Genomic DNA, 14790 nt, shown 5'->3' on the forward strand with positions numbered 1-14790 from the left:
GACGTTATTTATAGGATTATTACTTAGATAAGATTTCTTAGTACTAAATAAAGTCGATATCTTAAATTCTAAGGGAATAATATCTATTAGCTTATATAGTAACTTAATAGTTATAGCTCGCTTAACTTAATAGGGCTATATAATCCGTTATTAAGTTATATACTAAGCTAATATCGACGTCCTTATATATAAGATAGAACGCTTACTAGCGTAGATTAAGGATATACTAAGGGATCGTAACCTAGTATTCTTTCTAAGAGACTTATTATTAGCCTATAACTTAATCTAAGGTATAACTCTAGTTACGGCGGTTAATACTACCGCTCGCTATATTAGATTTAAGAAAGGATAGTACTTAGAAATACTAGTAGACCTTAGCGATAAAATATAGTTTTTATAGATCGACCTACTTAAGGAAACCCTAGCTAGGGTAACTCTAACTAAAGAGCTAGCTATATAGAAAACTATAGAATATAGCGACCTATACTAGGTTACTAACCTATTAGTAGAAACCTTAGAGAAAGGGAGCCCTAAGTCCGCTAGGAGGGAACTCTTTTTATAGATATATAAATAGACTCCGAACTATAAGATTAGGATTTTATAAGACTATAGCCTCCTAGAAATAACTATTTTAAAGGACGTTAAAATCTATAATTAGGACCCTATATTTATAGAAAAGATCTAATATATAGTCGCTTCCTTCCTAACCCTATAAAAAGACTAAGGTACTATTAAGGTCTACCTAGACTACTATATATATATTCTATTAATAGAAAATTAGCACCTATATAAACTAGCGTTTAAGGCTTACCTACTTAGCTAAAAGGATAAGGTACTAATTAACTAAACTTATAAGGATATATACTAAAAGGGGCGTATAAAATAGGCTATAGAAGTAACCCCGTTTACTTATATTATATTTATAGTCTAGAGAACTATATATAGTAATAAAAAGGGCTAAATAGTAGTAGACCTATACTCTCTTAATAGCGTAGCTATCTTAGACGCTTACCTAATACCGCTTTAAGGAGATATAATCTAAAAGCTATAGGGGAAACGCTTTATTTCCGCTATAAACGCTTAGTATTTCTTATAATAAACGGTGTTCCTACTATAAATAAAGCAGCTATAATATACTCTCCCGATTATATAAGCTAATAAGTAGTATATTAATTATAGATAAAATCTCATCCTATAGAGTAAGAATCGCTCGTTATTTTACATATTATTATGCATTAAACGGGTTGCCGGTTATCGTATAATCGGGAATCGAAGGAACAGAGCTAGCTTAGAATACTAGTTAAGACCTCTTAAGAACACTAGCACGACCAACCTCCTTTAAACACGAATATTAGTAGAACTAAGACACCTTTAGATTCACTTAAGGTATTACGGAATTTCCTAGTCTTAGGGCTATACGGCAGCCTAAATCTAGTCCTAAAAGGTTCTTCCGTTTAGCTATAATTATCTATATAAGACAGCATGTCCGCTAGTAGATAGATAGAGGATTATTAACTTTAATACCTCTTCTATATACTAATATACTACTAATAAATTCCGTTGAAAATCCTACCTTATACTCCTTCTTCCCCTCTATTACGTAGTCTTACGTAATTCCTTAATATCCTAAAATTCCGCTTTTGCTTATATACCTTAAGAGGTTATAAGCCCGGCTTACTCCTTTTAAGCCGGGAAATTAACTACTTATACATTTAAAATTCCTCGTCGAAATATTTAATTAAAATTCCTTTCGAAATTCCCCCTAACCTCTTTTACCTTCCTACGCTCTTAAACTCCCGTCTAGACTTCTTAATCCCTATAAACGAAATAATACCGAATTTATATAAAATAGGTAGATAGAAAGAATACGAATTTACTAGACTTAAGGGAAATTTAAATTATACCTTATAGACTATAAGGATAGAAGCTATCCTTATAAAAGAAAGGCTTATTACTGCTCTAGAGGAAGTAAATTATATATAGACTACGGAGGCTTTATCTATAATATTCCTTTAAGTCGAAGATAGTCCCTTAATATAAATTCGGTATCTAAAAAATGCTAAAGAAGCGTAGGATGAGCTTAAAAAGCTATATAATTCGTCGAACTTTTCGTCGAATTATCTGCTTATTAAGCAGCTCTTTAATCTTAGTCCCTCGGACTCTAATTTAGAGAAATACCTTTATAAGGTAAAGGAAATCTAAGAGGATTTAAAATCCTATAATATAGAAATTCTAGAAGTTATTCTTATAGCACGGATTCTTAATTGCCTTAATAAGGAATTTAGAAGCTATATTATAAATATTACGTAGAGCCTTAGGTATAATTCTATAGCGTTTACCCTCGAAACCCTTATAGCTAGTCTTTTAGACGAAGCTAAAAGAATAGAGGATATAGACGAATCTTTAGAGAAAGCCTTCCTAATACGAAGGAAGCCTTAGAAATCCTATAGAAATTCTATAGATACTCCTTATTATAAGGAATATAAAAAACCAGGGCATTTTATAGTAAATTGCTATAAATTATACCTAAATAAGGCTCCCGCTTATTAGGTATTAAATAAAGGAAAAAAGGACGATAGCACTCGAATTTCTAAGAAGAGAAAATCTTTTTTTTCTTCTTCTTCTAAGAAGAAATCCCCTTCTAGTAGTATTTCTACTACTAATAAAAGAAGGAAGGCTCGAATTACCGAGCTAGAGTCCGATTTAGAAGATAGTAATAAGGTCTTAAATATAGCTTTATAAGAAAATATAGACCTAGATATCGACCTTATAGACCTCTCTAGGGCCCCGACCCTTATATATACGTCTAAGGATTTAGAGGTAATTTTAACCTCTATAAATACCCCTATAGTAGAAGCTAATAAAGACTCTCTTTTAAGACCTTTAGAAGCCTCGATTCCTAGAATAAAGGAATTAGTTTTAAAGGTAAGAAAAGGAGGATTTCTTAGTTATAAGAATAAAAGGATCTTTAATTTTATCTATAATACCGGAGCTACTAAGTATATAGTATCTAATAAGAATTTCCTTATTAACTATAAAGAAATTAAGTCTAAAGTTTACTAGGGAAAGCTTCCTTTATATTAGTAAAGGAAGGGGACTTAGTATATAAGTTCCTATATAGTAGAAAAAGGTATATCCTTTAAGACTGCTTTTATATACCCGAATTAAGGGTAAATATACTATCCTAATCTTATTTTAATAATACCTATGCCTTAATAGGAGGAAATAAAGTCCTTTTATTAGATAATAAGGCTAAGGTCCTTACTAAAGGATTTCTTAGAAATAAATTATATTATATTCCTATAGAACTATTATTAAAAAGCTAATTAATCCTTATTACGTCTTTAAAGGCAAAGGATATAGAATTTTATACTTAGTACTTACGCTTTAGGCATATAAATAGTAGGGCGATTTTAGAAATATTAAAAAGATATAATAAGGATATAAAAATACCTCTAGAAGAGGAAAATAAAATAAGGCAATGCGAAATATATATTAAAGCTAAAGCAACGAATAAGGTTAATAAATAACCTTCGTATAAGTCTTATACCTATTTAGAAAAAATAGTATTAGATATTTAGGGGCTAATTAAAGTGCTTACTTATAATAAATATTACTATTATATTTCTTTCCTAGACGTAGGAACCCGATATCTAGAAATATACCTTCTTCGAAAAAAGGGGGAAGCTCTAGATAGGTTCCTAGAATTTAAAAATAAGGTAGAAAATAACCCTAAAAATACTAGGATTAGAGAAGCATTTTCTAATAATGCTAAACAATTTATATATAAAATAAAGCTCTATTATAAAAAAGAAGGAATTACCTTTAATTCTAGTCCTCCTAGGACGCCGGAATCTAACGGAAGAATAGAAAGAATAAATCGTACTATATTAGAAAAAGTACGAGCTCTTTTATTTACTACTAGGCTCCCTAAATATCTATAGGGAGAAGCTGTTTTAACAGCTACCTATTTATATAATAGATTACCGTATTCTATAATGGGATTTAAAACTCCTATAGAAAAGAGGGATAATATAATACTACCCTTCGAGACCTTAAATAAAATTAAGACCTTCGGAAGCCTTATATATTATAAGAATAAAGACCCTAAAGATAAGCTAGATAATAGAGCTTTTAAAGGAATAATAGTAGGCTATTTAGAAAATGCATATAAAATCTAGGATTTTTCTAAGAGAAAGATTACTATCTCTAGAGATATTACTATACTAGAAAATAAATTTATAAAAAATCTAGAAATCTCTAGTAGTAATAATACCTTTGATTTTAATTCTATTTTAAATAAAGATAAGCTAGAAAGCTATATCCCTATAGAGGAAGCTACTAGAGAACCTAGAGATAAAAGTCCCTCGCCCTCTATAGAAGAAGAGTCTCTAAATAATAATCCTATTCCTACTACTAGTAAAATAGTAGTAGAATTACCTAAGAAGCTAGAAGGGTTCGATTCTAACTATATCGAATACCCTAACGTTAATTTATTTCTAAACTACGATTTTATAAAGTTAATTCTAGCTAGTATAGAAAATTAGGATCTAAAAATTCTAAAGACCTATAAATAGGTAATAAATAGCCCTAAAGTAGCATTTTAGAAAGAAGCTATAATTAAGGAAATTATCTAGCTAATTAAATATAAAACTTAGGAATTTTCCTACCTCCCTAAGGATAGGGAGGTTATAGGAGGCCGCTAGGTCTATACTATTAAGAAGGATAGTTAAAATAATATAATAAAATATAAAGCCCGTTTCGTAATATAGGGATTTAAGTAGATCTATAGCTTAGATTTCCTAGATACCTTCTCGACTATAGCTAGACCCGAATCTATTAGAATTCTACTTATTTTAGCTATTATCTACGAATTCGAAGCTTTATAAATAGATATAATAAATGCCTTTATATATACCGATATAGATAGCAAAGTATATATCGATCTTCCTATAGGCTACGAAGAATACGCTCTTAAAGAATATTATTTAAAATATAGATTAGCTTATAAAGCAAAGGAATTAAATTAACTAAATTCCTAGACCTATATAAAACCGGTCAAATTAAAGCAAAGCTAAAGAAAGCATTATATAGCCTAAAATAAAGTCCTAAGCTCTAGTATAATTATTTAAAGATTATACTAAATAAACTAGGATTTCTTCCTCTTTTAATAGATAAAGGAGTATTTATAAATAAGGAATATAGTATAGCCTTAGCAATTTACGTTAACGACTTTCTTATAGTAGGGCCCTCTAAATCTATAATAGAAGAGAGATTATTTAAAGAATTATCTAAATTCCTAGATTTTACTATCTTAAGAGATATAAAAGACTTCTTAGGTCTAAATATTATAATAAACCGAGAAAATAAAGAGCTATATATATCCTAAGAAAATTATACCTTAAATAAATTAAAGGAATTTAATAAAGAAGGTTTAGGAACTTCAATTTACCTACTATAATAAGCTTTAAGCTTATAAAAAGGAATTACCTTCTAAGGAAGATATATTGCAATTTTAGAAAGAAATAGGATCTCTATTATACTTAGCCTTATTTACTAGGCTAGATATCTTATATTCTATAATTTCCTACGCTAGATTCGCGGCTAAGCCCGACTAAACGTATTTTAAGGCTTTAAATATAATTTAGAAATATTTAAATAAATTCCCTAGCCTAAAGATTAAATATAATTATAATATCCCTTTTACCTATCTATATATAAAGGGTTTTACTAACTCTAGCTAGGCGGCGGATTTAATAGACGGAAAATCCTTTTCCGGTTACTGTTTTTATATATATAATAATATAATAAGCTAGGCTTGCTCTAAGTAGAAAGCCATTGCCCTTTCTACCTACGAAGTAGAATATATTAGCCTTAAGGAGGTAAATAAAGAAGTTATTTATTTAAATATGCTTTTTAAAAATATTACTAAGGATCTATCTATTAAGATTCTTAATACTATACCTCCTATTTTAACGGATAATACTAATGCTATTAAATTAGTAGAAAATCCGGAATTTTATAAGAGGTCTAAGTATGTAAGATTAGCCTATTACTATACTAGAACTAGTATAAGAGAAGGGGAAATTAGAGTTTTTTATATTAAATTAGAAGATAATATAGCTAATATTTTTACGAAGGAATTAAGACCTAGATTACTCTATAAATTTAGAGACGGTCTATCCTTAATATAAGTTCCTAAGCAATTAAAAGAGGTTTTTAGATATTTCTTATACTTTCTATATCTTTTCCCTACTAGGTTTTTCCTTTTAGGTTTCCTAGAGAAATATTTACTAGGTTTTTATCTATTAAGATTTTCCTAGTAATAATAGGTTTTACCTTATATAAGGTTATCCTATAAATAATTATTATAACTATAGATTTTTCCTACTATAGGATTTTCTATTAGTATATACCTAAGGATTTCTTTCTCCTAAGAAAGACTAGGTTTTTATATATCCTATTAAGGTATAAGAATAGTTTTCCTAAAATTAGGTTTTTACCCTAGATATATACTACTATAAATAAATTAGTAAAGAGTATATAAATCTACTCTTTAAGGGAGGCTATAAGGAACGGTGTTCCTACTATAAATAAAGCAGCTATAATATACTCTCCCGATTATATAAGCTAAAAAGTAGTATATTAATTATAGATAGAATCTTATCCTATAGAGCAAGAATCGCTCGTTATTTTGCATGTTATTATGCATTAAACGGGTTGTTGGTTATCGTATAATCGGGAATCGAAGGAACAGAGCTAGCTTAGAATGCTAGCTAAAACCTCTTAAGAACACCGGCACGACTAACCTCCTTTAAACACAAATATTAGTAGAACCAAGACACTTCTAGATTCACTTAAGGTATCACGGAATTTCCTAGTCTTAGGGCTATATAGTAGCCTAAATCTAGTCCTAAAAGGTTCTTCCGTTCAGCTATAATTGTCTATATAAGACAGCATGTCCGCTAGTAGATAGATAGAGGATTATTAAGTTTAACACCTCTTCTATATACTAATACACCACTAATAAATTCCGTTGAAAGTCCTACCTTATACTTCTTCTTCCCCTCTATTACGTAGTCTTACGTGATTCCTTAATTTCTTAAAATTCCGCTTTTACTTATATACCTTAAGAATTAGACTTTACTCTAAGAGTATAAATTAAATAGAAAAACGATAAAGGAAGACTATAACTAATTATATTCTACTCGAAAAAGCTATATAGCATAGAACTTAATTACCTTATCTACGATAAAGAATTCCTTATAATTATTTAAGCTTTTAAGGAATTTCGATACTACCTTCTTAGAAGTAAGTATAAGGTTAAGGTTTATATAGATTATAAAAACATCTTATATATTATAATAATATAATAGTTAAATAGATAATAGATCTAATAGGCCGAATACTTATTAGAATTTAACTACGAAATAATCTATAGAAAAGAAATAGAAAATAGTCGAGCTAATACCCTTAGTCGATAAAGTAACTATACTATAAGGGCACCTATAGTAAAAGGATAGCTCTTAGAAATTAACGAAAATAAGAACTACTAGTAACGATAGCTAAATATAATATTTTAAGTATAACCTAATAACTCGACTTACTAAAAGATCGTAAAATAGATAAAAGAATATAAAGCACCGAATAAATATAATATAGAATGTTTAGAAGTTCTAATATATAAAAATAAAATCTAGATACTATTAGAATTATAAGATAAAGTAATATAAGATATATATAAATATCTAATATATAGATACTAAGGAATCTAAAGAATAATAAAACGGATTAAATAATAATATAACTTCTTATAGCTTAAAGAAGTAGTACGATAAGTCTTAAGGTATATAAGTAAAAGCGGAATTTTAGGAAATTAAGAGATTATATAAGACTACGTAATAAAGGGGGAGAAGGGGTATAATGTAGGGTTTTTAATAGAATTTATTAGTAATATATTAGTATATATAAGAGGTATTAAAGTTAATAATTCTTAATCTATCTACTAGCGGATATACTATCTTATATAGATAATTATAGCTAAACGGAAGAACCTTTCGGGACTAGGTTTAGGCTGCTATATAGCCTTAAGACTAAGGAATTTAGTAATACCTCGAGTATATTAGGAAGTGTCTTCGTTCTACTAATATTCGTGTTTAAGGGAGGTTGGTCTTGCTAGTATTCTTAAGAGGTCTTAGCTAGTATTCTAAGCTAGCTCTATTTCTTCGATTCCCGATTATATAATACCCGGCAACCCGTTTAATATATAATAACATATAAAATAACGGGCGATTCTTACTTTATAGGATAAGATTTTATCTATAATTAATATACTACTTATTAGCTTATATAGTCGGGAGAGTATATTATAGCTGCTTTATTTATAGTAGGAACACCGTTCCTTATAATAAGTTACTAAAAAATATAACCTTTATATATAAAGTAAAGCTAAACTATATAAACTATATAGAGAATTATAACCGCTATTAGTACTAGAGAAACTATAGGATTTAATAGCTTTTAACTATATTATAAAGCTATTACTATTAAAAGAACCTTTAACTAACGTTAAATATAATAGTATATTCGTTATTACTAATAAACTAATAAAGTATAGGTACTTTTTACCGTATAAAGAAATAAGTAATACAAAAGAGCTTATATATATATTCCTACGAACTATTATTAATAATTATAGACTACTAAACGAGATTATCTTTAATAAAGGAAGTACGTTTATAGCTAAGTTTTAATAAGCTCTTATAGTATAATTAGGGATAATATATAAGCTTAGTATAGCTTATTACCTATAAATAGATAGATAAATAAAACGACTTAACTAAACGCTTAAATAATATTTATAATACTATATTAGCTATAAATAAAACGATTAAGTTAAATAGCTACTAATAGCGTAACTAGCTTATAATAGCTTAGTTATAGAAATAACTAAGCTATTACTAATATACGCTAATTATAAATATAACCTAGAAGTATTTAAGGTTACTTAATAAGGACTATAAGTAGAATAAGCGATACTATAAGTAGATTAGCTATAAAAATTATATAAAGAAATATAATAAGAACTTTAATTTATTAAAGAATAAATATCTACTTACTATAATCGGAAAAGATTATAGGGACTAATCTTTTAAGGGGGAGATATAGTCTACCTTATACGACGAAATATTAAAATAAAACGACTAAGTAATAAATTAGATTTTAAGAAACTTAGACCGTTTAAGGTTAAGAAAGCTATTTTAAAAGTTAACTATAAACTTTCGCTATTAATAATAATACGGATATACCTAATATTTTATATCTTATTATTAGAACTAGTACTATAAAACGCTAAAATATAGGAAAAAGTTAAAGTTAATAATAATTAAGAATATAAAGTAAAATAAATACTAAATATAAGAAAATAAGGTTAGTAATAAGAATACCTTATTAAGTAAAAGGGTTATAAACTAAAAGAAAATACCTAGGAACTATTTAAGTACTTACTTACTATAGTTCTTTACTTTAATAGTTCTACTAGTAAAATCTACCCTAAGTATTATAAAATCGCTTAATAAACTAATAGCATTCTAATTAATTATATTAAATCTACTTATAGACTAAATATCGACTACCCCTTTAGATTCTTAGCGCTTAGCCTTATTAAGGTTATATAAGGAACGAAGGCCTTAATAGACTATCTTAATACCCTTTATCTTTAGCTAGCGCTTTTAATAGCGAAGCCGCGCTAAATAAGCTAAGGCTTTATTTAAGTTAGCTTAAGCTTTTAATATTTACTCCTTAGTAATTTCTTTTTATTTATTTAATCGATTAGACTCTAGATTTATTTAGGATACTAAGAAATATATTAGGTATAAAATAATAGGTAAGATAATAAAGTTACTTATAGGAACTAATCTCTACGCCCGATATATTATAAGAACGACCCCGCTATATATATTTAGTATACTTAGAAGATTTCTCTAGTATTTTATAGTAGAAGCCGCGCGATAAATAAAAAGAATATAATATAACGTCGAAACTAAGACGATTAATAGACTTAGCTAAACGAATACGCTTAAGGGTCTTATAAGAACGATCCTTTAATACGCAACTAGATATACTACTAGTAGTATATCCTAAGGGATAGAAAAGACGAAATAGGGAATATATATATACGCGATAAGAGTATATTTATATATAGCGGCTAAGGTAGTAGTAGGTCTTATAGATAAGACTAAAAGGAGGGGAGATATTATATTATAACTATAGTTAGCGGGCTATAGGAGAGCTAGCTACGTTTATATAATAAGGCAGCTTAGAATAATAGTTAGGACGAGAAGTTACTTAAGCTTAGCTTACCTAGAGTATACGTAAGCTAAGTAAGCCTTATATAGATAGATTACTACTTAGGAGTATAGCTTATAAGTAAGCTATAGTAAGCTATAAAGGGGATTATAGCTAGGACTATAATCTAAGGATAGTCTCTATAAGTATATATAGCTACCTACTTTTACTCCTTTAAATAGATAGCTCTCTAGCTTTTAATATAGATCTTTATTACGATTCTATCTTTAATTCTAATTACCTAGTTATAGTCTATAGTCTATAACCTCCGACTTATTACTAACGTAATATACTTATTATTACTTAGACTACGCCCTATTATATCTACTAATATAAACCCCTCGATAGGTTTATCGCTTAGGAATAATACCGGTCGTTATAATTATTAGTAACGATAGCTAAATATAATATTTAAAGTATAACCTAACGACTTAATATATTAAAAGATCCTAAAATAGATAAAAGAATATAAAGTATTAAACGGATATAATATAAAATATTTAGAAGTTTTAATATATAAAAATAAAATTTAGATACTATTAAAATTATAAGATAAAGTTATATAAGATATATATAAATATTTAATATATAGATACTAAGGAATCTAAGGAATAATTCTTACGAAGAGAGATATAAGAAGTATATAAAAAATGCACGAAGGTAAAATTAAAAGTAAGGGGTCGGATAGGTAGGGTAGAGAGATTTAATTCTTATAGGAGCAGCAATTACGGTAAGGGAGTAATTATTATATTACCTTAATTATCCTTCTTTCCTCTATCTAACGCCCCTCTTTATACCCGTCTAGTATCTTAATTAATAAAGAAGATCCTACTTAAAGAAGCTACTAATATCCTTTTAACTACCGAGCTTTTTACTAGTTTTTCCCCTCCTTTCTAGCCGTTGCCGGTATATCCGTTTTATCTCTCGCTACCTCTATAGGAAGCTATCGCTACTTCTACTTCCCCTCTTACCCCTACCCTCCTCTCTATACCTCCTTTTAGCTCCTTCCTTAAAACCTGTTTTTTAGCTTCTTAGGTCCCTCGTACTAAGGGATATCTCCGAGAACTACGAATTAGGCTACATGCGACACCCCTTAGCTATAGCCTGCCCTTATAGAAAGGGTAAAGCTAAATACCTAGGCCGGTAAGCGTATAAAAGAGGTCTTAGTCTATACTTATCCCCTACTCGAAATCCGGGTTTTAGCCTAGGCTCTTTTAGACCTACTTTAGGAAAGGGGCCTTAAGGAGGAAATTAAGTCCTATAAGAAAGGGGGCTTCTCTAAGGATAAGTCCCTAAAAAGGGGGCCTTTAAGAAGAATAAGTCCTAATTAAGCTAGGGGCCCTCCTCTAGGATAAGTCCTAATTCCTCTCTTCGGCTATAGACGTCTCCTTCCTCCTACGTACTATTAGCTCCTCTCGTAAACTCTTAAGGCGGGCTTCTAAGGATAGCTTCTCTCGAACGTCTTCTAGCCTAATTTACTATAAAAAGACAGCTAGCTTCTACTTCGGTAAGGGCTTCGTAAGACCGTCGGCTTTTATTAATACCGTTAGAACCTAACGGACGGAAATAAGTCCCTTTTAGACCTCTTAGCGTAACTAATGCTAGTAAATATCGATATACTATAGCTAGGTCGATAAATTATTATTTTCTATAAAAATTCGTATAGTCTATATATTATCGCATTCTATAGCTAATAGGGTCGGAATTTATAGTCGTAGAGATATTAGTAGCTAGCTAAGGAAAATCGCTTCTTTTAACGCTTTTAAAAGAGCTAGTAGCTCTGCCTCTATACTAAAAGTTATAACGGTAGCTTGCTTCGAAGCTCTCTAAGTAATAGTTCCTCTAAAAAGGGATATAATATACCCTTATAAGCTCTTTCTATCTAAAGAATTATCCGTAAAGGACGAATCGCTCGAATAAAGGAAGATTTCGGCAGCTTATTTCCTTCCCTACCCTCCTAGGCGCAAACTATATAATCTCGTTAAATAGAGATAAAGGATAGCTCTATCTACTACCTCTTAATGACTAGGGCTAGGATTCTAGTTATGCTTAGCTAGCCGGGAGACCGTAAAAGAGATATCCGGTCTAGTAGAAATAGCTAAAAAAAGCAGGGAGCCTACCTTTTATTAATATTAGTGTTTCTCTTACTCCCTAGCTTAAAAGGACGGATTAAGCAAAAGCTCTTCGTTTAATATAGGCGTAGAGGGAAGCTTCTTATCGAGGGAAGTAAGGAGGAATTTATAAGTAACCTTATCGATATAGGCGTCCTAGGTAAGCTAGATAGTCCGTTAGGACCTATTCCTAAGGATTTATATCCCTAGGAACTACTTTAGCTCCCTTAGCCTAGTTATCTTATACCTTTATTATAGGCCTTATATAGCCTCCCTAGTAGTAGCTTCTTCCTCTTTTAAGTAGGCCTAGATAATATTATCGACGTAGAAGAAGACTATGATTTTACCCTTCTATATTATACACGGTTCCTAAGAGACTTTCTTAAAGCCTAGGGCTTTAAGGGAACCTATTAAATGCTATTGCTAAAGAAGGGGTAATCTTCGTAGTCTATATAGAGCTTTCCTAAGCTATAGAACCTTTCTTAGCTACTAGAAGCCTAGTAGAAGGCGTATATAAATAACTTCTTCTTCCTTAAGAGGGCAGTTAATAAAGGCGTTAACTATATCTATCTATTCGAGCTCGAGGTCGAATTCTACTACTATAGCTATAAGGGTCCGAAAAGATATCCCTTTTAGGGTAGTTGCCCTAGTAGGTAGATCCCCTTTTTCCTATTAATTCCTATAGATAACTAGCCGGGCTTTATACTTTTAAAGGAAGCTTTGTTTATTAGTCTTATAGATAAAGACCTACTTATAGCTAAGGACCTATTTTCCTCTTAACTTTTCCTTAAGGACCTCTTCGAAAGACCCTATCTCCTTATATAAGGCTAGGTAGTCTTTCTAGGCCTAGAAAAACTAGTCTTTAAAGGGGTGTTTTCCTAGCTGCTTTTAGTTTACTAGTAGGTCCGGGAGGTCTCTTTTATATACCTTCCTTGCTAATAGAGGCTTAAAAAGCCGGCCTGCTATAAATGCTCCGTAGGAACCGTCTTCTATATACGTTAGATAGAAGTCGGAAAAACGATCGAAATAAGGGAGAGGTTAGTCTTCTTTAGTATCCGTATCGGGCCCTATACCTTCCTTTGCTTCTCGAAGCAGGGATAAAAAGGCAGCCGGGTAATCCTTTAAGAGGTGCCTTTCCTACCCCCTTAGGGGCCGAGATAGGAAGACTAACTAAAAAAGCTGCTTCTAGATCTTCTTCTTATTCTATAAGAGGAGGCGTAGGGAGGTAGGCGTATTCTAGCTCTACCGCTTTCCTATAGTCTCCTTCTTCGTCTAGATCATCTAATCTAGCAGCTTCCTCTTCTTCTTCTTCGAAGTCGGCGTTATCCTCGACTACTTCGACGTCGGTTTCTTCTTCCGTTTCCTTATCTAGGACCTCTTCTTAAGACTATTAGGAAGGGGGAATTTAGATCTTCTAAATTAGCTAACGTTAAGAGAGTAAGAGGGGCTATTAATCCCTCTTTCTATTAAAGAAGCTAGATTCGTCGAAAATTATATCCTTAGTCGAAATAACCTTCCGTAGAAGAGGAATCTAGATCCGGAAGATATTCGTAGAATTATACCTAACGAGGTAACTAATAAAGGCTCTAGGATTAAGCTTCCTTTTCTTCTTCCTTTTTAGCTATATATCGGTAGTTATTATATATGCCTTATAGCCGTAGGCACGAAGGTAGGCTAGCGAGGCCCTCTTTTTCGTAAAGAGCTCGAGGGGGGATTTCTAGTCTATTCCTTAGGTCTTAAAAAAGGTCTCTAGGTCCCTATAGTCCCTTAGTCCCCTTAGGGTCCAGTTCTAAAGGTAATAGGCGGTCTTAACGACTTCCCTCTAAAGGTCGTATAGAAGCTTTATAGTAAGTCTTATTATATAGGCCCTTTCTATTATAGCACCCCCTAATCTTTCTGCCCCTCCGTTCTAAGCCTAGGTATTCGGTGCTAACGGGAGGGGTAAAATGCCCCTTTTTCGAAGCTAATTTAAGATATCTTTCGTAAATAGCTCTCCGTTAAACTATATCTTCTTTACCTTATAGCTAAAGTAGGATTATATCTAGTTAACGAAGTCTTAGAGGGTAGACTAGTTATACTTACTTAGGTAGGTCTATAAGAAATAGGGGAAAACCATCCCTAAAAAGGCGTCTATAAAAAACATTACCCTAACGAAGCTTTCCTAATCCCTAGAGACATCGGTCTAATCGACCTAAATTTCCTTATACGGCTGGTCCGGCCGTATTAGGGTCTGTCTAGAAATTCGTCTCCTAGTCTTTCCTTAGCCGTAGTGTTCGTATTCGATAGTCTTTAGGCCCCTTATTCGTACGCCCTATTATTATCCTAGCTTATA

Source organism: Hirsutella rhossiliensis, assembly GCF_020360975.1.
Source record: "Hirsutella rhossiliensis strain HR02 chromosome Unknown scaffold00001, whole genome shotgun sequence".
In the NCBI taxonomy this organism is placed as follows: domain Eukaryota; kingdom Fungi; phylum Ascomycota; class Sordariomycetes; order Hypocreales; family Ophiocordycipitaceae; genus Hirsutella; species Hirsutella rhossiliensis.